The sequence below is a fragment of the Thermobia domestica genome, chromosome 17, assembly GCF_964235325.1.
Source record: "Thermobia domestica chromosome 17, izTheDome1.hap1.1, whole genome shotgun sequence".
NCBI classification, from domain to species: domain Eukaryota; kingdom Metazoa; phylum Arthropoda; class Insecta; order Zygentoma; family Lepismatidae; genus Thermobia; species Thermobia domestica.
The window spans coordinates 153,584,868-153,611,398 of NC_137470.1; the positions used below are offsets into that span (position 1 = coordinate 153,584,868).

The following is a 26,531-nucleotide window of genomic DNA, read 5'->3' on the forward strand; positions in this document are numbered from 1 at the left end:
TCTTATTAAAAGGTTGGATACAGTTTTTTTTTTAAAAAAAAAAAGAAAATGTATTTTTAAAAACCTGAGTCCAATATTTCATTGCAGTGGTTTTCTATTTTTAAATTAGAATGAAAAATAAACATAATTATTTACCATGGGGAAAAACCAGTGATAGAGCTTTCTTAATCACAATCACAGAAAATATACCACGGTATTTAATATTTACAAATAATAATATCTATAAGTGTGCCGCGAGAATCCAAGTAACACCTGTAGTGTGCCGCAAGTTGAAAAAGGTTGGGAAACGCTGCTTTAGACCTTTCCTAGAGCGTATAGCATCACTGATTGTACATTGGCTATTGACTTGACTTGTAAAACGCTTGCGTCAAGCTTAAATGGAACACTGATTGCAAGGTTGCCGCCATGTATCTTCGTTACTGGAATCCATCTTGCTCCATGCTTGCACGTTTTCCAATCAAGCTGGATGCAAGCTTGGCCGACTTGCAATTCAAGCTTACAGCAAGCGGTTTGTAAGTTGTCACTGCTATTAGGGCACCATCTCAGCATTTGCTGGTGCGAATGTGGAAAATCCAAGAAAACCTCACTCAGGATGGCTGCTCTCAAAAAGCTTTTACATTTTTGATCGACTGTCCCCACCAGGAATCGACCCCTTGACCGCTGTACATGGCATTTATATTCTACTTTCGTATGCCTTAGACCTACGCTTATAAACACATTTCCTTTAGCGCACTTGTGGCTGTAATGTTGTTTGTTGTCAATAAACATAATAAACATTGTTATTATTATTATTATTATTATTTCCTATGTAATTTCTGGCCCTCCTCTGTAATATATATATTAACGTCCTTGGTTTTATTCGTCTCTGAAAAATCAAAGACCTTATGCATTCTGTGAGTTCAACCGAACTCATCGGGATCAGAAAGTTTGGCATGGTAGTACACCTTGATCTACTATAAAAGAGTGTGAAATGTTATGTTGTGCAGGCTTTTGTGCCTTTGTTCAGTTGAAAATGTTTGTCGACGCGAAGTTTGTCCAGGACATTGAAGGTTACATATATACGTATACAGTAGCGGATCCAGGATATGACCAAACGGGGGGACTAAACCATAGTTTGCAGCTTTGTCCAGTGTAAAGCAGGATTGAAGCCCATTTTATCCAGTGTATACCTGAACATCAAGGGTGGGGGGCTATAGCCACTATAGCTCCCCCTTGGATCCGCGTCTGTACGTATATATATATATATATATATATATATATATATATATATATATATATATATATATATATATGTGTGTGTGTGTGTGTGTGTGTGTGTGACATATCGATAATCTAGCCTGTTGTGCTGTATGGTTGCGAAACATGGTCGCTTTCTGTTAAGGAAGAACTCAGTCTGAAAGTATTTGAAAATAAAATCCTAAGACATATATTCGGATCCAAGAGGAATGGGAATGGGGAATGGATGAAACTACATGATGAGGAGCAGCATAGTCTGTGCCTTTTACCAAACATTGTTAGGGTCGTCAAATCTAGGAGGCTCAGGTGGGCAGTTCATGTAACGACAATGGAAGAAAAGAGCTCCCTCGTGGCTAAGGGGTTAGCGTACGCGCCTTTGGCGTGGAAGACCCGGGTTCAATTGCCGGCGGGAGCTCATGTGGTTCGGATTCCACGTTAATCAGAAGGTCCACGTCTCATATAGCCTCGCTGCTTAAAGGGACGCTAAACTAAAATCAGCTCAACTCAACACTGGGAGAAAGCAGGAACGATTTCAAAGTTTTAACTGGAAATCCAATCGGAAAACCACTATTACGAAGACCTAGGCGCAAATGAGAGGACAATTTTAAGATGGATTTCCCATAGTTAGGAATACGAAGTAGAAACTGGATCCAGTTGGCTAAGGGTAGAAGCCAATGGAAAGCATTGAACCTCCGAGTTCCATAGGCTATATAGTTAGTTAGTAGGCTTTCTGCTCCGAGTTAAAGTGGTCAAATTTTGAGTCCTATTTTTGAAAACAAACAGCATACAGCGAGCTCATCCGACCAAAAAAATACTTAACCCTAGAACACATATGTAGGGTCTGACACCCCATAGATATAATTAAAGTACCTTGTGGTATAATATATCTGCATCAGATCTTCATCCTACGTGACATCTAATATCTAAAGGTGTTTTTGTATCTTGTGTAAGTTTAGTCTTGTGTAAAGAACAATTTCCGAGATTTCTGTTATGTTGTATCAGTACTCCAAGTTTCCATACCTGGATTCTCTCAGACCCCAACAAAAAATAATTCATTGTTTATAAGGAATGCATGGACGTTGTTAGATAAATGCGTTTTATTGCCATATAAATATAGACTTAAGTTTTTACATGTGTTTCATAAATTGCATTGTTGAATTAACTTCATTTTGATCATAATAACTCGTCTATGAAACGAAAACTCACCTACCCCATGCCGTAAGCGTCGGTGGACCACCGATGGGCAACTAGCGATATCTCGCCAACAATTGGCGGCTCAGCAGCGACGATCCGCGGTGGCCCCTCTTCCATTTTGAAAATTATACCACCTGCGGCAGAGACGCGACAAAACGCCAATAAATCACGAAATTACTCCCCAAAAATATGTTAAATCGCATATATGTGTGATTTGTTTACATTAAGGCGAGTCTAAGAAACACTAAAATAAGTACCAGAAAAGTACCTCTAAGGGGGCTCGAACCACCAGCCTTATGATTACTAGACGGGTGTCCTTCCGACTTCGCTACGGAGGCGATGAAGGAAACATCGTTTGTAAAGGTATTGTAATATCCCATGTGAAGTTGTTTACAAACAAATACACGCATCAAGTGTTTATAAACACCACCACGTGCTTCATCAAGAGGAACTTTCACCATGGGGACCTGCTATCACTTGCAGACGACGTTTAGTCCCTCCAACGGAGCAGGAGACGAAATCGAAGCAGAAGCGCCACCGCCACCCAAGGGACGCTATAAATTGGACAGAAGAATCCAGCTCAGGACCAGTTTCTGGTGACCCTCCTACTGTCTGCTTCGGGACTTTAGGAGTAACCTATCCCAGGGCCTCTAGTCTGCTACGGGACTACGCCTATCCTTTGTCCTGGCTTTGCCTGCTTCGGGGCTCTGTTGGCCATCTAACCTACCCACTGCTTGCTTCGGAGCTTTGAGCACCTAATTCCACTCCACTTTGCCTGCTTCGGGGCTCTGTTGGAGATCCTGTCTGCGACCTTACGGTCAAAGACTACCTTTTACTTACCTTTTTGAAATAGAGAACAGATTGTATAGTATTTTGTACAAATACTCTTATAGTGGATTTTATAATAAAAATTGGTAGTGGGAGTCGATTCCGGACACTCTTTTTATTAACAGCTCTACCTCTTCCTTATATATGAGACAAAATTACACAAAGTTTTACAGTATAAATCGTTGAGATCTTTTTAATATGGTCAATCAGAGTGCTTCTTTAGCCGTGTATATTAGACGATAATTGTTTGGGATAAGATAAAATGCGTTTGCCATGTAATTTTATAACAAAATGACGCGTGTCTATTTACTTAATTTCATAGTTCTCCCATACTCACTTTCTAATGATCAACGACAGTTGCCATCTAAGTCCATACAATAATCGCACTTATCTCAAGATTTTTCACTTCATAATGTAAAGGCAGGGGTTATTGTTGATCCCCGGAGCTCACTTTAGGAGCAATTCGTCAAGAAAAAAATAATATAATAATAACGGCATGCACATGACTGGCGATTGTTCGTGTTGGTCCCTTTGCGATTCTCTACGACAAATCGAAGGAGCGCGGACCAAAGCGAAGTGCTCGCTGCTACGCAGTGGTAACTTCAACACCCCGACTCGAGATATCTGTTTCGACTCGACGAAACCCTGTCGCCACTGGGACACTAGCGGCAATCCTTCGACGCGTCGCTATATCGACGATCGACAGTTACCCGCAAGTGGGCCTCTAGGTATTGGCGGCGTTTACGGCATCGGGTATCTATTTGACTATAAAGAGAACTGATAGTGTTTGTTTTGTCATTTTCTCTATGTAGCTCTTTTGCTGCGTTTCGAAAATCATGAACTTTTTTATGAGCCTTCTTGCTAACAATAAACCTCTTTTATTCATAATTTTAATAGCATAGAGGAAGTTGCAAGTTATTGTTACATTATTACGTGTGAGTGTAATTTGGTGTTAATTTCAAGATAGGTAATCTGACTTGTCAGTAAAAATGAGTTTAAGAAAAACAACAGTGAAAGCTCAGTGAGTCCAGAAAACAGTAACCAAGGATGTTATAAATAGAGGATCTGCCCATATGTATCTTCATCCTATTAAATCGATGAAGCCAAAAAACAACCGAGCACCGGCACGTCTGATTGGCTACTCTCGTTTCAGCCATCGCCTGATTGGCTACTTTCGTTTCCGCCATGATTGTTGGCTCAAAACATTGCGATCTTATTGGGCGGAGTGGGCAGAGTAGGGGTGGCGAAACTGAGACGTATGGCTTCAGGATTTTGTTGTAAGGGCAGATCCTCTATTTTATAAAATCCTTGACAGTAACGTTAGAGAAGTTGTGTCTGAGTGGCTTGAAAAAGAAGGAGATTTTTCTTCTGAGGGAAGTCTTGAAGATAGTCATGAGGAGGAGTAATGCAGAAAGACACTTCGAAAACACACAGGATATGCGATCCGTAACAAATAGTTCAAGTAAAATCGAATTTTCTAATGGCTACGAAACTTGTCTTCGAATTGAGAAGCCGCTACACCAAGTACTTTAACCGGAAGAGATGGTGGAGTATGATTTTCTACTCTCAAATCTATTACTCAGTTTCGTCGACCTAAGGTGCTACACATTCCTCTATATCAGCACGAAGCCACAAAACAACTATTCCACAGGGAGGGAGAAGCATAGCTTCACAATAAAGGAAAACATGGTAAAATATTACTCCTACGCAGCTAAATGTAAATAGTTGGGTGAATTCTATGCTTCTTACAACAAAACGCCGAATGTTTTTGTTGTCAAAATGAGAGTGGATATGTGAAAATGACATTTGTACTAGAAACACGTAATGTCCTTATGTTGTAGTGGTGGAAACATGGAATTATAAGTACTTGCACTGAGATACCCGGATGGAGTTTACTAGACCCCGCCTATGAAAAAGTGTAAAGTTTTTTGAGTATGAGTTCTAGGGTTAACACGGCGATAAATCTTATCCTCTTACATAAGCGTTTTTTTTTTTTTTTTTTTTTTTTTTTTTTTTTTTTTTTTTTTTGCAGGCTTTCGGTTGCCGGGTTATGGATAGTCAATTTTTAGCTTATATATTCGAAAACACCAAGACGTACACAAATTCATTCGATCATTATCAAAGTTAACGCGGTGATAGAGGACGTAAAAATGCGTATAATAGTATGTTTGGTTATCTTGTCCGTGACACAGAATTACAAGGATTGTATATTTGGGTTTGTCATAAACTTCTTGGTGTTACAGCTTCTGTAACACTATGACCTGCGATATAGATGTTCGTGTAGTCACTTATCATCTTCCATTGTCGTTAATTATGGCTTTTTGGGCGGAATATACTGCCTCTTAATCTCGGTTTTGTACCAAGGGTTTTCTAGAGAGGCATAAGTTATAATCAAGTTTCCGGGTTTTTACATAGTAAAGGCAAACCAAGCCTTATTTTAAAATACGAAGGTATTAATAACTCACCATAACGATATGCATTACATATTATTATTATTATTATTATTATTATTATTATTATTATTATTATTATTATTATTATCGTATTAGAAGTATACACCTTCTTGAAACCTATTTCTCGACAGTGTGTGAAGTTTATTTTTTATTTTTTTTTAAAAAAAGTTTAATAGCCCACGATTACACTTCGAGGATAAGACAAACAGTTATGATGATACTGTAATAACGGAAATGGTGGAATGAAGATAGGGATAATCTCGAAAAAAAAAAAAAAAAAAGATTTTTGAGTTTGATATCCCATAGTTATGCCAGCTGGACTAAAGGAGACGCTGATGAAGAGAAATGAATGAAAAGGTAGAATGAAGAAAGTGGAAGGAAACGGGAGACCCCGAGGAGACCCACGTACACTGTGTTTGTCCACCACAACGTTTACTTGACGGGTGCAGGATTAGAAACCGTGACCCCTTGATCCAGAGGGGAACGTTCTAGCACTGAGCTACCGCGGCCCCAGGGATAACTTCGAGATTACACCCACATGCAGTGCGCGACCTAGGATCGAACCAGGACCTCACGACTAGAGATTAGAGCACTACCACTGAGCCACGAGGCTCCCCGTTGCGAAACTAGAAATACAGGTCATGGGAAATGAATATTGAAAGAAAATAAACTCGGATTAAATTCAGACGGTGTTGCGTAATTGTATAATTACAAATTTGCAAACAAATGGAAGCAATAACTGCATGATTAATGAGGTGCTGTTAATTATTTTAAGATATTGATGTCTTTTTTTAATTATTTCTTTCATTTTATATTATGAATGTATTTCGTTTGATGTAAATGTTAAACAAGTATAATAAACGTATAATAAACGAGCTCCATTTCAGGTCAAGAAATCACTTGATGGACCGTGCCCCTAATTTTCCCAGCGCCGCTACATCTCTGCTCTTCACTCACCCCGTAATTCCTCAAAGATCAACATCAAGAAATCTAGCTTTTCTCTGCAGTCAAACCAATGGCATCGCAAATCAAAGCCAATCGCGTTAAATGTTCGTCTATAGAGAGTTAAGTATTGTTCTGATTTTTTATTGATTTGATGTTTTTTTAATGAATGGCCTATATAATTACATCTAGTACCAAGAACTTTAATTTCGTCGTACAAATTAAACGTACTACCACTACTACGATCTCGTACCAGCCACTATCTTTTACTTCCTTTCTAGTGAGGAAATAATAGTAGTGGTGAAGTTATAAGTGTGAGCTACTTGTGATTTACTAGTCGTCCTTTTAGGTTTTCAGGCGAACAGAAAAGAGACGGAAGGGGAGTCGAAGAGTTGTGAGCAAGTAGCTGGAGGAAGACGAGTGATTCAAGAGCAATTTGGAAATCGCCCATGATTTCATGCTTCACGGACCCACTACGATGGTAACATTTTCCAGAGAGAAATGTCACATGCGTAATCCCCCTTAGCCTATGAAAGGGCATCAGGGAATGAATCCTCGTAAGAGTTCCTGTGATATTATATTCGGTTCACCGCCTGTGACAGCGAACATCATTCATTTGACCTTATAAACTTTTTAAAAAAGAATATGTTCTAATAATCAATGGAATCAGAAAATGGTGCTGTTAGCAAATCTCTGGTAAAGGAACAAAATATTTGAAGCAAAAATTGTTAAATATTTCAGGGGTTTACTGGAATTTATATTCTATACTAGCAGCGTTCACCCCGCTTCGCTGCGGTCACCCCGGAACGCAATAAACGTTGTTACTTAGATAATTTTTACTTTTTCGCTTTCAAGTGATATGATAAAAACCATAGAAGATTGCATTAAATGTTAACATTATATCGCCTGTCATTTATGTTAACCCGCCCCGCTTCGCTGCGGTCACCCCGGAACGCAATAAACTTTGTTACTTAGATAATTTTTACTTTTTCGCTTTCAAGTGATTGCAGTAAATGTTAACATTATAGCGCCTGTCATTTATGTTAACCCGCCGAGTGACACGGTCATGCGGGTTGCATATAAATACGTTTATTTTTACCTATGATGATCTAACAAAGGATTTGTACGTTATGGACACTTGAATGGTCAATTATCTCAAGACACTGGTAATTAAAAATTAAAGTGATATGATAAAAACCATCTAGGGTCCAAATCCTAATAACCCCCCAAAAATAAAAGAAATTGGTTCAGCCGTATTAGCGTGATGAGGGAACAAAGGATTTGTACGTTCTCTTTTATATATATAGATTTATGACTAAAATATTTATTTTAAAGTTTACTTCGAAAGATATGTTGGGGACCGCGGTGGGTCAGTGGTAGAGCGTTCACCTCTGGTGCGTATTGTCCTTGGTTCGATCCCATCTCGCGCAAATTGAATTTTGTGGTGAATAAACACCGTGTGCGTGGGTTTCCTCGGAGTTGTCCCGTTTCCTACCACTTTCTTCATTCCACAATTTCATTCATTTCTCATCATTTAGCCTAGCCGGCATAACTGTTGGACGTAAAACTAAACGATTTCGTTTCATTTCATTTCGAAAGCTATGCTGATTACAACATTTTTTTCCATAAAACACACGCCTACACACACTCATAGACACGAAATAACGTTCTTTCTGTACCAGAGCGCACGCAGGGTGTTGAAATAGCTAATTGTCAGCGTCAATTGTGCTGGTAAAATACACGACAATTCCATCTCTCCTAAGAAAGAAGTAACGTTTCCCATAGTAAAAAAAGAAAAAAAAAGTCTTCAAAAAAGTTTGATTTATTGGAATTTATCGCCACTTCTCAGCACCATACGAGACAGAGTCTAGTGTTTTAGATAGATCTAAGTACCCAATGCTCTATGTTGCATTTGTAGAAATTCAAAACAGTCAGCCCCCCATTTTTTCATTGATACTGTTTAATCTCTCTCTCTATATATATATATACACACACAGGGTGGCCTATTTTGATCTTTCCACTGAAATATCTCCAAAACGTTTCAACATAATTGAACTAAACAAAAATTCAAATAGGAAATGCCATGAGGCAAATCGAATGGTAATGTCGTGTGCCTTCCATTGCCGCCCTTCATGGGTGCCCGAGCCCAACTTTAAAATTTTAAATGGAAACATGTGGCAAGTGATACCTCATTCGATAGATCTACAAATACTAAACAACATTGTGGCAAAATACTTTTTATATGCGTCACTGTATTCAAAATGGCCGCCAAGACATGTTGCCCGTATCAGATAAATTGTCCAGTTCAACTAATATGAAAACCGTTAGAAATAATGGACAAAATAAAAACTGAAACAAGAAAGTGGCATGGAACAAGTTATATGTCCTCCAGAGCCACTCTTCATGGGGATCAGAGCCCAAATTTAAAATTTTAAATGGAAACAAAGGGGCGAGTGATACTTCGTTCAATAGATCTTGAAAACTAAAAAGCGGTGTAACAAAAGATTTTGAATATCGGCCACCGTTTTCAAAATGGCCTTTAAGACATGGTGCCTGTATTAAATAAAACTTCCAGTACCACTAATATGAAAACGGTTTGAGATAAACAGAACAAAGCGTGAAACAGGAAAATGGCATGGGGCACATCGAATGATGTTGTTGGGTGACCTCCAGGGCCCAACTTTGAATTTTTAGATGGAAACGTGGGTAGAGTGATACCTCGTTCGATAGATCTTCAAACACTGAGCAGCGTTGTGGCAAAAAGTTTTCCATATGGGTCACCTTACTCAAAACGGCAACATAGGCATGGTGCCTGTATCTGATGAAACGTCCGGTAGGCCTGCCACTGATATGAAACGGTTGGAGGTAAATGAACAGAATAAAACTCATATAGGAAATCACATAGGGTACTTACCATTCTACGGCTCGAGAATGATGCAACAGAGAAAAAGATGATCAAAGTAAAAGTGACATAATACAAAGTAGGAAATATAATTCTTAGGAAATAACCTTCCATACTTCCCTAGGTAAGTGGGTGAAGCGGGAATGAATGGATCAATCTCAAACGAGAACCCCACTTTTATTTGCAATAATAGGCATGGTTTATCTGAAACATTTGTGTGTACAATTGACTGGGACTGTAATGAATAAAAATAAATTGAAATTCGGTTTGAAGGCTAACATCCATTTGTATTACAAACTGTTATTTGATGAAAAAAAAAGAAACAAGTGAAATGCGAAGCGAAGGATGTAATAATACATTTTTTGGAACTTGAAACATTTTGATCGCCCCCTTCACCCCAGAGAATTTAATGAAATGTGTGCAAGATGCTTGAGAGGCATCTGCATCAGTATGTACCGTTTCGTTACTGAGTATCAGAACTGAAATTACCGGTGAATTTATTCGGAATTCGGTGACCCATTTTAATATCTCCATCGTAATATCTCGAAAACGGTTGAACATAAATGAACCAAATAGAAACTCAAATAGGAAATACCATAGGGCAAATCGAATGGTGATGTCGTGGTGCTAAGCAGGTCTACCCTTCATGGGGGCCCAGGGCCCAACTTTAACATTTTAAATGGAAACATGGGGCAACTGATACCTCGTTTGATAGATCGTTAAAAATTAAAAAGCGCTGTGGCAAAGGATTTTTCGTATCGGTCACTGTATTCAAAATGGCCGCCATGACAAGGTGCCTGTACGTCCCGTACCATTAATATGAAAACGGTTGAACATAAATGAGCCGAACAAAAACTCAAATAGAAAATGTCATGAGGTTCGTCGATTTGTATTGTCGCGTTGGCTCCCAGGGCCACCCTTCATGGGGGAACACGGCCCAAATTCAAAATTGTAAGTGGAAACCTGGGGTGAGTGATTCCTCGTTCGAAACATCTTTAAAAATTAAAGAGCGCTGTTGCAAAAGATTGTTCATATGGTTCACCGTTTCCAAAATGACCACTAGGACATGCTACGTGTATCAGATAAAACTTCCAGTACCACTAGTACGAAAACGCTTAAAGATAAATGAACAGAACAAAAAATTCGAATAGAAAATCACAGAGCGTTTTTATCATTCCACGGCTCGAGAATGTTGCACCAGAGAAAAAGATGATTCGAGTGAAAGTGCCGTAACGCAAAGGAGGAAATCTAATTCCAAGAAAATTATCGTCCCAATCTCCCTCCGTAAGTTAGTGAAGCGGGAAGGAATTGTGAAATTGCAAATGTGAAGCTTAGTTTTTTTTTTGCAAATTGTATCTATTAAACAAAGTTAACTGAAATGTGTTTTTATAAGAGATAAATGTCTTTGTAATGGGGTAAAGTATGTAAAATTCTTGTTATATGGTACCTTTCATGTTGACTGCAGGTAATGATTTGATGCAAAAATTAATCAACTAAAATGCGAAACAAATTTGTTGAACAACGCAATTATAAAACAATGTGTACAAACGTTGGTTTTGTTCAACAGTCGTCTGCACGGTATTGGTTATTTTTTTTCCTCTATATCTTCTTGCATGTGATAGAATATGAGGTTCACTGAGATGTCCAGAGTTACATTCCGAGTAACTTTCAGCGGCAATCTCAGTTATGACTCTAAGTAACGAAACGGTACACAGTATGCTGACGCAGATAACCCCCAAACATCTGACACGCATTAAGTTAAATTGTCAAGGACGAAAGGGCCGGCAAAATGTTTGCAAGTTCCAAAAATGTATTAGTAAAACCTTTGTTTCGCATTTCAGTTGCTTCTTTTTCCCCATCCAATCACACTTTGCAATACAAATGGGTGTTAAACTTGAAGTTCACCTTATTTTTTATTCACTTTATTTCACCTTATTTTTATTGATTACAATACCAGTCACTTGTACACACAAGTGTTTCAGACAAACCACACCTATTGCAAGTAAAAGTGGGTTTCTCATTTGAGATTTTAGCATTCATTCCTACTTCATCCACTTACGGAGGGAGATCGGAAGGATGATTTTCTAAGAATTACATTTTCTCTTTTGTATTATGTCAATTATACGTTAATGATCTTTTTCTCCGTTGCATTATTCTCGAGCCGTGGAATGATAAATATCCTCTGTGATTTCCTATACGAGTTTTATTCTGTTCATTTATCTCCAACTGTTTTCATATTAGTGGTACGGGACATTTTGTCTGATACACGCACCATGTCTTGGCGGCCATTTTGCAAACGGTGACACATATGAAAAATCTTTTGACGCAACGCGTTTAGTGTTCGAAGATCTATCGAAAGAGGTATCATTTCACCCATATTACCGTTTAAAATTTCTAAGTTGTGCCCTGGGCCACCATGAAAGGCGGCCTTAGAGGCACCGCGAGAACATTATTCGATGTGCTCCATGTCATTTTTCTGTTTTACTTTTTGACTGTTCATTTATATCCAATCGTTTAATTATTAGTTGTACTGGACGTTTTATCTGATACAGGTTCATGTCTTGGCGGCCATCTTGAATACGGTGACCGATATGAAAAATCTTTTGACCCAACGCTTTTTAGTTTTTAAAGGTATCATTCGTCCCATGTTTCCATTAAAATTTTTAATGTGGGTCTTGGGCTCCCATGAAGGGCAGCCCTGGATGGCACCGCGACATCACCATTCTTTCTGTCCACAACAGTTCCTATTTGAGTTTTGTTCGGTTCATTTATGTTCAAACATTTTCGAGATATTTCCGTGGAAAGACTAAAATGGGTCACCCTGTATATTAGTTTATTTTCAGATTTGAAGACGCCCAGATATTACAAATGGAAGTCGGGCTGACAATCATGGAGTTAAGGAATTATGATTCAATCCAATTCAACTATTTGTGTTGTGAATTTTGTCACTAAACATCAATGTTTGTTCGTGTAGGCTATTCCATGCTGTAAACATCGCCAACACCTAGTGGCCCACTTGCCGGTAAATTTCGGTCGTCTATATAGTGATGCGTTGAAGGATTGCTACTAGTGTGCCACTGGCGGCATGGTTTCGTCGAGTTGAAACATATATCTAGAGTCGGGGTGTTGAAGTTACCACCGCGTAACAGCGAGGTCTTCATTTTGGTCCGCGCTCTTCGATTCGTCGCGAAGAATCACGAAGGGATTACCAAGAACTATCTCCAGTCATGTGCATGCCGTTATTATTATATATTATTCCTAAAGTGAGCTCTGGGGGTTAAGAGTAACATCATGAAGTGAAAAATCTTGTGATGAGTACGTATAATTGTATGAATTTAGATGGCAACTATCGCCGATCATTAGAAACTGAACATGGGAGAAATATGAAATAAAATAAATAGACGCGCGTCATTTTGTTATAAAATTCAAACCCATTTTATCTAATTCCGAACGGTTATCGTCGAATATACAAGGTTAAAGGAGTACTCTGATTGCCCAAATTAGAAAGATCTCAACGATTTATGCCTCTACAAGCAAGAATTTTGTCATTGCCTTCGTGGTGAAGTATGAAGAACATGTGGCTAGTACTCGTAAGGTTGGTGGTTCGCGCCCACCCCAGTATACTTTTTTCTAGTGTTTCTAGACTCACCTTAATGTAAACAAATCACCCATACATGCGATTTAACATATTTTGGGAAATTAATGTTGTGGTTCATTGGTGTTTCGTCGAGTCTCTCGCGCTGGTGGGCCACTGCTACTATAATTTTCAAAATGGAAGTCGGACCACCGCGGATCATCGCTGCGGGGCCGCCAATTTTTGGCAGGAGGTTGCTAGTTGTCCATCGGTGGTCCATTGATGCTTACGGCATGGGGTAGGTCCGTACCTAGAACACTAGCACATTGGGTTGAGATCATATTTGGGGGAATAACTTCAATTAATCTTACATTCCTTCATACATAACATTAAACAACTGAGTTTTCAGGGGTGGCTGAAAGTTTTCACAGGAAGACAGTACCCTGGCTATTCCCTAGTTACATAGTTTGCGAAGACTGCAATACAATGCATGTTAATTTAATAAAAAAGTCTTAATATTAACGTAAAATTTACGTGTGTACCTGGCTTTACCCACCGTTGCGGTAAAGACTGGTGATTTGATTTTTAATTTCATTCATTATGCAATAAATCGTAAAGTATTGCATCTTGTAAGGTCATATAATAAATATCAATCTATATTTGTCCTACGTGTAACTTTACAGAACTTTAACAGTACGTCTTTAGCTCCGAGAGACCATCAAACCATAGTTTTCCAGTTCTACCTCACTTTCCCCTACTTATTCCCATAGAGAGCATTTTTCAATACGATTGAAATTGTGTTTCTATTGATAATAGCAAATATTTCTTAACAACTAGAAGTGCAAAAATATGCAAATTTGCTTTGGTTTACGTAGGGTTTTGTTCATTAAACAAAAGTCTTTCGAAAAAAAATATATTTAAAAACAAAAAAAAAACTTATTTTCTATTGAATTTTCACTTTGTTTCACTGTAGCAGATTCTCCAAGTAAGAAGCATCCTTGCAACATACAATATTTCAGTTACTTGTTTGCCGATTTCCAAACTGACATTCCATTTTCTTTGCCTGTAAGAGTAAGTTATGCAACCCAATTGATCACTGATGATATATTGGTTGACTATCTTACCATTGTCCTAAAACTATAAAACTTTTTTTTTTTTTTTGCCTTTTGGGTTGTCCAAAGTCAAACGGGAAGGAAGAAAAATATTACCGTTAACTAAAGCCTCATGTTTGCTGTATATTATAATTACATTTATATCTTGTTCTCAGTTTGCTAAACTCTTTTCTATGAGCGGCGGGCATAGTGGCTCAGTAGTAGAGCGCTTATCTCTGGTGTGTGGGGTCTCTGCTTCGATTCTCGGCCAAGTAAGTTTGTGGTGACAACATAGTGTCCATGGGTTTTCTCGGGTCTCCTACATTCCCATCCCACTAATTCTTCATTAACACTCACTTGCCATTCGGGAAGTGTACGAGTCGAGATATGTCTCGAATATCGACTCGACTCGAATTCGAGTTGAGACAAACTTTGTAAAATTCAAGACGAATCGAGACAAACGTATTTCTTGACTCGAAAATTCAAGTCGAGAGCAGACTGCTGGTAAAAATCCCGACTCGACTCGAATGTCTCGAAAGTGGCATTTTTCGACAAGATAATGCACCATGTCACAAAGCCAGGAGTGTGATGGAGTTGTTCGAGGAACACAGGGGCGAGTTCCAAGTGATGTGCTGTCCCTCCAACTGGACTTTAATATTCCGTGTAAGAGCTCAATATACGTTATTCTTGCAAATTTGAAGAAATGTATTTTGGATATTAGTAAGTCTTGCAATATTCTGAAATTGCTTTTCCCACAGAAGCACCTCTTTCTCGATAATTCTATCATGTCAGCATGTTTGAAGTGAAAGGCTTGCAAACAGTGTAAAAACAGCTGATGGGTTTCTGGCAAAAAACCAATAACGACGAAAATCACAACGTTTGGAAAGTGGAAAATAATGCGTTGCGTCTAAATACTCTGAAGGGATCAGGAATTGTATTGGAATGCATTGAATGATACCAAAAGATACACTATGGCTGTGAGGATGGAAAATGCATAGGACTAGTGGGGTTTTCGCTGAATTAAATAAAACTCCCGCTATCAAATCCACATTAATACTAGTGGGCGTACAGACAAGATGTCTCACGTTAAAAAAAAACTGCAAATTCCAACCCCGAAGCAAGTATACCCGCCATTTTGAAAACAATCTGCTATTTTTAAATTGTCCGTCGGATCGCCACCAAATTCTATAAGGAAAATTTAGAATAACATGATTCTTCCCATAAAGTTTAAAGTACAGAAAATGGATCCCTGAAGCCTAGATAAAAATTGCCATTGTGAAAATTTGCATCAATTTTGAAATATTCTGTAAGATCTCTCTCAACAGCTGTACAACTTTTGAGTACCCCTGCTTCTATCCTCAAAAAGCAGTTAAATGAACGCAAATTCCACCCTGTAATATGTATGGCCGCCATTTTGAAAACAGGTCTCCATATTGAAACTTTACGTCGTATCGCCACCAAAATGTATAGAACGTATTGAGTATACAACGAGTTTTTGTGTGTTGAGCAGAGTGCTCTCGCGACAGCTGCATGAAGCATAACTGATAAATAGTGTTCTTGCTAGAAATATTCCATACTTGTGGAGTTTTTGCCGAATCACTGTATTTTTAGAGGCTTATAGAGTACGGCCTGTTGTGTTTTTGACAAAATCAGCTGTTTAATCCTGTGTGTAATGCTGCACACTACATGATCCCACCTCTACCTCTTTTTCGATTGTTTGAAGATATGGGGGTTTTGCCGGAAACCCCTCAACTCGATGGTTGGAGTTTGGATAGTGTATCATTTCATCAGCAGAGCTGTATATGGGACGTGGACCTACAGCTTATTGTTTAATTCGAACCACATTAATGCGTTCAAATTTTAAGGCTCTTGTACCAGGAATCGAACACGGGACCGCATGCATTCAGGGCTGTGTTGTTACTGTTACTACTGTTATTACTGTGCATTATACGATAATATGTGTCCTTGTTTTATCTTGAAGAAAAAAAATTAAATGAAGGACAAAAAAGGCAAATGTTAACAATCTGACTTTGTAACGTAGTATATCCTACCAAGCAAGGTCCTGCCTGGGCCACAAGCATATTGTTATTTTTATTTATAGTCTATTATTTTTATTCATATTTATTTATTTATTTAACTTTTAAAAAAGTCCAGGTCTCATATTATTCTTCTTTAAGATTATGCGGGACACACAAAAATCCAATAGAAAATTACTTGTAGTTACAGCAGTACAGCCAAAAGACTCTTTCGGGGGTCCTCCGAGGACCTTCCTTGATATGTTAAGGGTTAATAGGACTTATTCATCTCTTGTTAGTTTTTGTCCTTGGACTTAAATTGTTCTGCACAGATTTTTTTTTTTTTTTTTTTTTTTTTTAATTTCCAACACTCCCGTGAATTCTAAGCATACTGATTCGCTGCGAAAGGAACCGTCAGAATTTAAAGAACTGATTGGCTGTTAAGGCAGGCTTCAGATTTAAACTACTGATTGGTTGCAAAGGCAAGTTCCAGAATTTAAACAACTGATGTTTTGTAAAGTCAAGCATAAGAATTTAAGCACGTGAGCTGAGTTGATTTTGAGTTTAACGTTCCTTTCTGCAGCGAAGCTATATGAGACGGGACCTACTGATTAACGTGGAATTCGAACCACATGAGCTCCCGCCGGGAATCGAACCCGGGTCTCCCACGCCAAATGCGGGTACGGTAACCGCTTAGCCACGAATGAGCTCACTTAAAGGAGTGAAAGCACTTAACTCGTGTTGCTATTTAGTGATCGTATTACCTTTTAAATGTTTAAAGTAAACTCTTGTTCTAGCTTTCAATTAAATATAAATTGAAATATTCATATAATTGATACGAACACGGGTAAATCGATCTTTTTTTTTTTTTTTTTTTTACATTTCAGGAAAGGGTGCCGGTAATTGCGTAATATTGAGTACCGCCGGAAAGAAAGCTCTGGTTTTACAAATAATTGATTTCAACTGGAGAAACTACTGCATCCACTTAACTGTCATTTCTCTCCCCTATGATGCACAGTGCCTCAGTGGTAGAGCACTTACTTCTGGTGCATGAAGTCCCTGGCTCGATCCCAGGTCAAGCAAGTTTATGGTGGACAAACTTGTGTCCGCGAGTTTTCTCGGGTACTACCGTTTCCTCCTATATTCTCATTCCACTAATTCTACCATCATTCAACTTTCCTTAGTTATCCGTCATGCTTAGCCTAACAGGCATAATCGTGGGACGTTAAACTTAAAAAAAATATTTTTTTTATCTCTTCTATCACATGATCATGGTTCAGAGACTTCGACATTACGGAAGTTAGAGAGGAAATATTTGGAGAACTTCGAAATGTGGTGTTGGATGAAGACAGAGAAGATAAAATGGACAGAGAGAGCAACACACAAAGATGTTTTAAAACGGATAGAAGAAAAGAGGACACTTCTAGCCACCATCCTTTGTAGAAAGGCCAATTGGATTGGACACACCTTGCGAGGTAATTTTCTTCACACCACCATAGAAGTAAAGATGGAAGGGAAGCGAGGAATAGGAAGAAGAAGAACACACCTGATCGATGATTTGAAAGATAGGAGAAAATATTGGGAGTTAAAAGAGGAAGCTGAAGATCGACGAAAGTGGAAAAAACATTTCCAGGCCAAAATCTAAAATTGAAAAAAAGTCCTCATTAGTCCCAGGACCTGCCGAAAGGTAGAATACTTTAATAATAATAATAATAATAATAATAATAATAATAATAATAATCACATTATCAATTTTCTTTTATTCTTCAAATTCCTCATTCTTTAGAAAAGTAATTATTTTTTAATCAAAAGCTCCAATATATCTCAATCAAAAATTTTCTTGTATTCCTTATATCTGGAAAATTACATATAATGTAGCCAAACCCAAACTATCAGTTAACTAGGTATGATGAGCTTATTCCATAGAAAATACGAAAACTCGATTTAGGGTCCGTTCAAAAAATTTTGTGGCTCCTGATCCAGAAACTAATTATTTTCCAAGATCGCAACCTTTTGATGTAGTTTCTTTGGACCATTCCTAAAATTATTGTCTGTGTAATAAGGTGAACAGAAAGACGGAGTGAATAGATATTACTTTGTTAGAGTTTACTTTTTAAAAAAGCCCAAAATTTCTCACACGAGAGGATCCCACAAGTTTTCGCTAAAATCTGACTGCCACATAGCACATCTGATAGAGTATCATGATAAATGAAGACTAGCAAAATTTAAGGTGCTATGGACCAGAAGGGTAGGAGCTATGGGGCTTCAAAATTTGAATATCCAAAAAAATATGTCAAGGAATTATGTACGTTTAAAGTAAATATCTTGAAAACTGTTAAAGCAACCAAAACAAAAGTTTCACAATATAGTGTGAACAAAATGCCCTACCGAAAATCACAAACAGTATTGCTAAATCAGTATAAAAGTACTTTGTTTCAAATAGTACCATAAACAAGTGTGCACAGATTTAAAATGCACTATTATCACTAAACATAACAGTGAAGTATAGTGGGACAGTGTTGTATACTGTTGGCGCTACGTGTGCTGAGAAGGTTCAATGGGAAAAGCGGATACGTGCGACAGATGGTAATAAGGAATGCATTAGAAAAAGTGAGGATTTTCTAATACTTCTGTAGCCCCAGTAAATAAGCAGATAATTCGCGTAAATTAAATGATAAACGCGAGGAAAGAAACATGTGTTTTCTAATTCTGTAAATTGGTTCTCCAGACTATTTTATCAATATTTGGAAGAGTATTTTCTTGGTTTATGTCTTCTGTGTAGAGTGACATGTTCCTTTACTTCATCTCCTACGCATCATATGATTGTTACTGTATTCTGTAATATTGCCATTATTCACATTGGAAATATAATTAAATATAATTATTTTATTATCACCTCATTTCGGTTTTAGTCAGCCCAGATAGCAGTGTGGTCTAGAAGGCTAGACAACCAACATATTAGGGATCGCTAGTTCCAATTTCGCCTCGGACATTTTTTTGTTGTACGTTTCACCTTACATTTCATTATCTCTCTTTCATAGTGGTTCGGATCCCACTTTACACTATAGGTCCCGTCCTATATAATTTCGGAACTGACAGGACGTAAAAATGGCATAACTAAATTTCGTTTTTCAAATGCGTCAATATTTTGTGACACTGCTGATATTTTGCTGTGTTATACTATCGGTGTTATGCACTTGAACAAAATTTATAGTATGAGACCCAGATTCCTTTATTACCATCTGTTGTCACATATCAGACTTCTGCAGTGCATGTTTTCAGCACACGTAGCTCCAACAGTGTGCAACACTTTATCACTACACTTCACTGTTATGTTTAGTGATAATAGAGCGTTTTAAACCTGGGTACACATATATAGGGATGCGCACGAGACAAGATTTGAGACTGTCTCGACTCGAAAATGTGCTGTAAAAGTGATGTCTCGACTCGAAAACTATATATTTTTCTATTGGAAGAGCTGTGTCTCGACTCGAATTTTGTTAGGAAAATTCTGTCTCGATTCGACTCGAACGCATCCCTACACATATACACTTCGATAAATCCGTTCTCTTGACAGCGGTATATTGTACAAATATACGGAATCCTCTTGCTTACTACAGAAATCAAAAATGGAGCATACCTTATCCATATACAGCATACGCACTGACCTTAGATGTTACATCATGCCGTTGCAGGATGTCTAACATCGAACAGTTTTCCGTGTATCACATGCATATACTTACGTTACATTCCTCAGCTATATGTTATATACGTCCATTTGTATGTGAGATCCTAACCGCCTGCATTGTTTCATACGGAAAGTAATATAGATGGAACACTTATACGGAAAGTATTATAAAAACATGCGTTTTCAGTTATACGTGTGCTGTATGTTAAGTCCTAAAGCTACAGGAATTACACATGTAACCTACCTTTTTAAGTACGCCACCTACAATTTTTGCTCAGTGTATATGGTGCTATTTGAAACAAAATATTTTATACTGAGATGGCAACAGTTGCTTCACTTATGGCGACACTGTTTGTGGTTTTCAATAGAGCATTTTGTTCTCATTATATTGTGCAACTTTTGTTTTGATTGCTTTAAGGGTTTTTAAGATATTTACTTTAAACGTACCTAATCCATGATATAAATTCCACGATATAATTTTTTGGATATTCAAATTTTGAAGCCCTATAACTCTTATTCTTCTGGTCCATAACACCTTAAATTTTGCTCGTTTTCATTTCTCATGGTGCCTTATCAGATGTGCTATGTGACAATCAGATTTAAGCGACAACTTGTGGGACCTCTCCATGTCAGTTCCTTAAAGTCTTCTCTTTCAAACCCTTGCATCTCTATCCAGAACACTTCCTAAAAATTGACTATAATTAAACTCTTGTCATCACAATCCAATAAGAGCTATGGCCTACCAGATTGTATATTTTATTAGATGATATGTGATCTGTCCATCCACTTACAATGCTATTTTAGATTGGAGTTAACTCTTTTTTAATTCAAGGAGTTTTCTAATTTTCTCACGATGCAGAGTCAACACCACATTCTGAATCTTAAGTGGGGAAACAAAAACTAAACCACATTCATCATAGAGTGTAGCTGTAAATATTTTTTCTTGCCTTAAAGATGTGTATAACTGTTCTTCACACGGAAAGAATACGTTTCATTTTCAACACAAAGGGCTGAATTTGGAATTAAACGGCATCGCAAGTGTCATTGTTCACCTCTGCGACCTCAAAAACTATAGATTTGACACTAATATTGGCCATTTTCGATTATTTTTTCTCTCTTCCCCTTCCCCAAGGTGCGGGGCTGCGTTTGAATTTAAGTGGCATCGGAACTTCCACTCTTCATCTCTGCGACCTCAAAAACTATGGATTCGACACTAATATCGGTCATTTTCTATCATTTTTATATCTCTCCCTCCCTTAAGTTGCAGGGCTGAATTTGGATTTAAACGGCATCGAAAGTGTCATTGTTCATCTCAGCAACCCCGAAAACTATGGATTCTACACTAATATTGGTGATTTCCGACCGTTTTTTATATCTCCCCTTCCCCTCCTCTAAGTTACACCGTCAAAGTGAAACGAAATGATAAGAACACTCCCAGACTCAAACCTCATGTATGTCACAAAATCCAACGAGATCGGTCTCGTGGGTCAAGAATTATTAAGTTATATAAGTTATATATATATCCTCCCCCTCCCCGTAGTTGCACCGTCCAAGTGAAATGATAAAACACCCCCAGAGTCGAACCTCATCAATATTGAAAATTTGATCAAGGTCGATTGAGTTGTTGAAGAAGTACGAAGTCACAAACATAATGAGTTTCACTTTATATATATATATATATATATATATATATATATATATATAAAGACAGAGAGAGAGAGATCTGTCTTTTCTTGCGAAAGGTGTTGAATCCATGACTACAAAATGACATGCTTAACCATATTCAGGATGGTGATATATTTATCAACAGCAAGTTATTGTAGGAGAAAAATAATATTTTCGATCCAAGCTTTTGGGTAAGAAGGAACAGACATTTTTGTCTGACAGAAGCAGGTGCGATGTTGATTCTGTTTCTGGTAGCAGTTCCGGCTCCTCTTTTCAGAATCGTGATATAATCACCGTTCGTAAGTGATTTTAAACCATCTCTGGCAGAAAAATGTCAGTTGCCCTTTTTATTTGTCGGCGTCCTCCTTTTATGCTGCAGGATTTTGGCGCAGACAGCTTTTGGCCTAGCATTCGTGTTTAGCTGACAGCAGAACCGTGGAGACGTTTTGGGTACTAAGTCCTCAGTTCTTACCAGCATCTACAAATTCATCCGATGGCGGGAAGACAGGTAAGTGCTATTTTTTTAAAGTGTTAACTTCTTTGGTGCTTTTACACTTTTTAGAAAATGTCTTCGGAGCTTTAAAGTGTTGGATTTAGTACAAAGTCACATTTCAAAAGCTGGTGACATGACAACAATCTTCTTTAGAAATTCTCGGAACTTCACTTTGTTTGTCAGGTCTGTTTGTGTCAGTAGCCAAAATAACATATAAACTGCTCTTGGCTTCATGACCATTACATGTGAAAATATTTCGATATCAGAAAAAAAGTAAATAAATAAACTAAATTTAAAAAAAAATGTATATATCCCGATTTAGTAATCTCATACTCTGAGACGAATACATTGTACAACGTAGGTTACATACTTTGATACGTATCTAACAAATTTGGAACGTTGGAAACCTACGTACAACCAGCTTTATTCTTAATAGTATTGTTATTTCATTTAATATGATTACAATATTAATTTTATACAAAATATTTTATGCGTTACATGTAAAGATGATTCGCCGTTTCACGTTCTCAAAGTCTTTCTTTCCACCTGGTTAATTTTAGAATAATTGCTGGTTTTAGAAATAATGCTATTAGTGAAAGATACTTTATTTTACAATATGGAGTGCTATGAGTGATGACGATTCAGCATGTTGCAATTTCTAAGACGTAATTTCAATCAGATTGATTATTAAAGTAACCGATGATATTAGAAATAATTATGTTACAGTAATAACGTTATACTGAATGACATATTTTACAATCTGAAGTTACCATGTGTAATTATGATTCGCCATGTCAAGATTTCTAGTTAATTATTAGAGCAATCGGCGGTATTATGAATAAGTATATTACAATAATAACGTTATACTGAAGATTATTTCACAATGCGGAGTACCATGTGTAACGATGATTCGCAATGTCATGATTTCTGAGATGTATTTTCCATCAGAGTGATTATTAAAGTAATCAGATATATTAGAAATAATTATATTACAGTAATAATGTTATACTTAAGGTCACATATTTCACAATGTGACGTACCGTATGTAATGAAGATTCACCATGTCAAGGTTTCTAGTTCATTATTAGAGTAATCAGTGGTATCAGGAGTAACGATATTACAGTAATAACGTTATACTGAAGATTATTTTACAATGCAGAGTACGGTGTGTAATGATGGTTCATCATATCAAGATTTCTATGACATATTTTTCATCATAGTGATGACTAAAGTAATCAAGGATATTAGAAATAAATGTGAAGTACCGTCTGTAATGACAATTCACTATGTCAAGGTTTCTAATTCATTATTAGAGCAATCGGTGATGTTAAAAATAAAGATATTACAGTAATAACGTTATACTGAAGATTATTTTACAGTGTGGAGTACGATGTGTAGCGATGATTCACAATGCTACAATTTCTACGACGTATTTTACACTGGGATGATTATTAGAGTAATCGGTGATATTAGAAATAATGATATTAAAGTAATAACGCTATACTGAAGTTTGCTTTATTTTTTACAATGTGGTATACCGTGCGTGATACTCGTATTAATTCACCATACCTGGATGTGTAATACACAAGTGGCACATGGTAGATTCTTAGAATAACAGGTGACTCTAGGAATAGTGCGTTTTCTGTAAGATCATAACGTGTAATATACTACGGAGCATGTCACGCCATTCATAGAAGCCATTTATTTCGTAAAGCAAGTGTTGATTAATCAATAAGAAACACAAATGAATAATGGTAATAAGTCAACAAATCATCAGTTTTATTTATAAGGTAAGGATGAAGGTGCTATGTACCCACGCTAAGCATCTAAACAATCTAGAAAATTCAAAGGTATGCATTATTAAGCAAAGAATGACGAAGTGTTGTTTGAAGTTAGTTTCTGTTCATACACCAAATAATGTGTCTTAGTATTAATTTGCTCAAAATTTGGGTTTAGAACTGTTACATATTATTCATTCGCACTATCCTCTTTAGGTAAACACCATCACGTAATCTAATTTCATAATGTGATTTATAGTATAAATTTTAATGTTTTTACAGGATGTATACATACACACAAACACACGCATATATGTATATCCGAGTTCCCGCCAAGTGAGCTTTGCAGTGGACAAACATCGTGTGTGTGTTTGTGTGTGGGGGTGTATGTAGTGTGAGTGTGTGCATGTATATGAAGTCCCAATGTAAACTGTGGAGAATGAGTGATTCCTGAGATCATACGAAACTGAAAAACTAATATGAAGGAATGCCGGTCAATTGTTCATTACACCATTGAATGATTTACTGAAAATATGCTTAAATGGACTTCCGGACGTAAACAAATATTAAACTCAACTATTGATTTGGGTACAAAAACGTGCAGTATGCACACTACGTTCTTCAACGGAAAATATAACATTAGTGCGAGTTAATAAGATTTTTAATTACCTCCCTGCAGTAGATATATGTGTTCTTTGCACGAAAATAGGAATACATACGTGTATACAATGTATACATGGGTATAATTGGAATATACATGTTTATACAATATTGTGGCTTAGGGGCCGCGATGCCTGAGTGTAGAGCGTTTACTTCTTGTGCTTGGAGTTCATGTTCCAATTCCAACTAGCACCAAGTGAAATTTGTAGTAGACAAACACCACGTGGATATGTTTTCTCGGGGTTTTCCTTTCCTCACTCTCTTTCCTCGCTTCATCATTACGTTCATTATCATCATTACCGTCTCCCTTACCTTCAGAGCATAACCGTGCTCTGCTTTAAACAGAGGAGAACAGACTTTAAAATAAAGATATTATGTATTCTTACTCATTAAGTTTCCCAGCAAAAATTTGAATTTGGTGTAGTTTCCAAATCCTCACCAAATCCTCACAAAGTTAGCGCTACGTAACTTTTGCCACAGTTAAAATGTAAACAAATAGCACCCGAGAACTTTGCGGAAATCGTTGTTCAAAATCAGCTAATTAGCATGTGTGTTTTTATCAATAGCTTTCAGGCCCATTTTCCTCATCGTCGAACATATCAAATGCGTGCATGTGAATGATTGATTTCTTTACTTTAATAGTAATGATTCTTCAGGTAGTAATGTTATTGTTCGTTGCGGTAGAAAAGGCCGGTAAAAAAATGAAAAAATAATCACATGATAATAACAAAATTTCCCTCCTTCCATTCTGAAGATGGAATATACAAGAACAGGATAGTAGAACAGCAGGAATTTCATATATTCAAGTTTTGCGTCTGCATACAGGGCCGCCCTAGACAATTTGTCGCCCCGTGCAATGGCATAATTTGCCGGCCCCCTTCACCAGAAATAACAAATCTTAAAAGGCACGATTTTAAGTATGCTACCCCATTATGAACAACGAAGGGGAGGGAATGTGCACTTGCAGTCAGAAAGGCATAAACACTAGAAATGCAATCTCGTTCTGTTTTTTTATCTTTATATAATAATATATTATATTAGTCAGAGAGAAACCAAACACACTTGCAGAGCGAAGATGGTAACTTTTTTTATATATAGAATGTGATATCGAGCTTTAATCTCAATATATCAGTTCCCAATCCCAGTACAACTAGCTCTTGTATCCTTATTTCTTGATTTTCCTTCCACATCTGTTAAAAAATAAAAAAAGATAAAAACTTGCTTTCACCATCAATGGTAAGGAACTTGTTTGTGACAAAGACAAGACTAGTTTTTATATCAAAACTGTGATAACTAAATAAATGGAACAAGTGTTCTCTACTGTTAGAGAATTGAGTTATTGTATTTGACAACAATCAAGCAATTCATGCTGGGATTTGTTTGACCATTTGCTTTAGCATAGTTCATGTGACTTTAAACTAATGCGACCTAAACATGATTTATTAATTTGTATTCAACCGTATGGTCAACTTAGTAAATGTGACTACCTTAATCATGAAGTCTGTTTCCAACAAGAAATGTTTATGCTAAATAATATAATTATGCTAGATTTGGCCTCACCTAGAAACTTGCCGCTCCGTATAAATGCACGTGTTGCACATATGGCAAAGCCGGCACTCGCAGTAACTAGCACCTGTTCCCTAAGTTGAGAGTACGTATCATCTGAACGCATTTCACCAACGACGACGAAGTAATAGATGAGCCTCAAAGCTTTTTAAAACATGTGGTGGTGAGTTTGACTGACAGGAATACAAAAAAAACTGCCAAAGCGCCACAAAACTGCATCGATCGAAATGCCAATTACGTAGAAATTAGATAGACATACAAACTTGAGATGATGTAAACATTGTTGAAAACGTTCATTTGCATTTCTAAAAAAAAAAAAAAAAAATCTTACTTTTGAAATTACCCTCGTACATATGTAAGCTATGCTACACAAGTATGGAAAGTCTTCCGGGACACATCATAGATGTACATTTCCCGAATCCTTACCGGCTTATACCCTCAAATAT

The 26,531-nt window shown here is 37.2% G+C and overlaps 1 protein-coding gene across 2 annotated transcripts in view; it reads left to right on the forward strand.

Moving 5' to 3' along the window:
* LOC145674428 (uncharacterized) overlaps positions 1-26,531 on the forward strand; it is a 1,698,027-nt gene that overhangs the window by 335,953 nt on the left and 1,335,543 nt on the right. The window contains exon 1 of one of the 2 annotated variants that reach the window (XM_081744473.1): positions 21,957-22,096. The exons of the other annotated variant lie outside the window; for it this stretch is intronic. The gene's annotated coding sequence lies outside the window, so the exon portion shown is untranslated. Of the gene's footprint in view, positions 1-21,956; positions 22,097-26,531 lie in introns of those variants that run through there. 2 annotated transcript variants of the gene reach the window in all.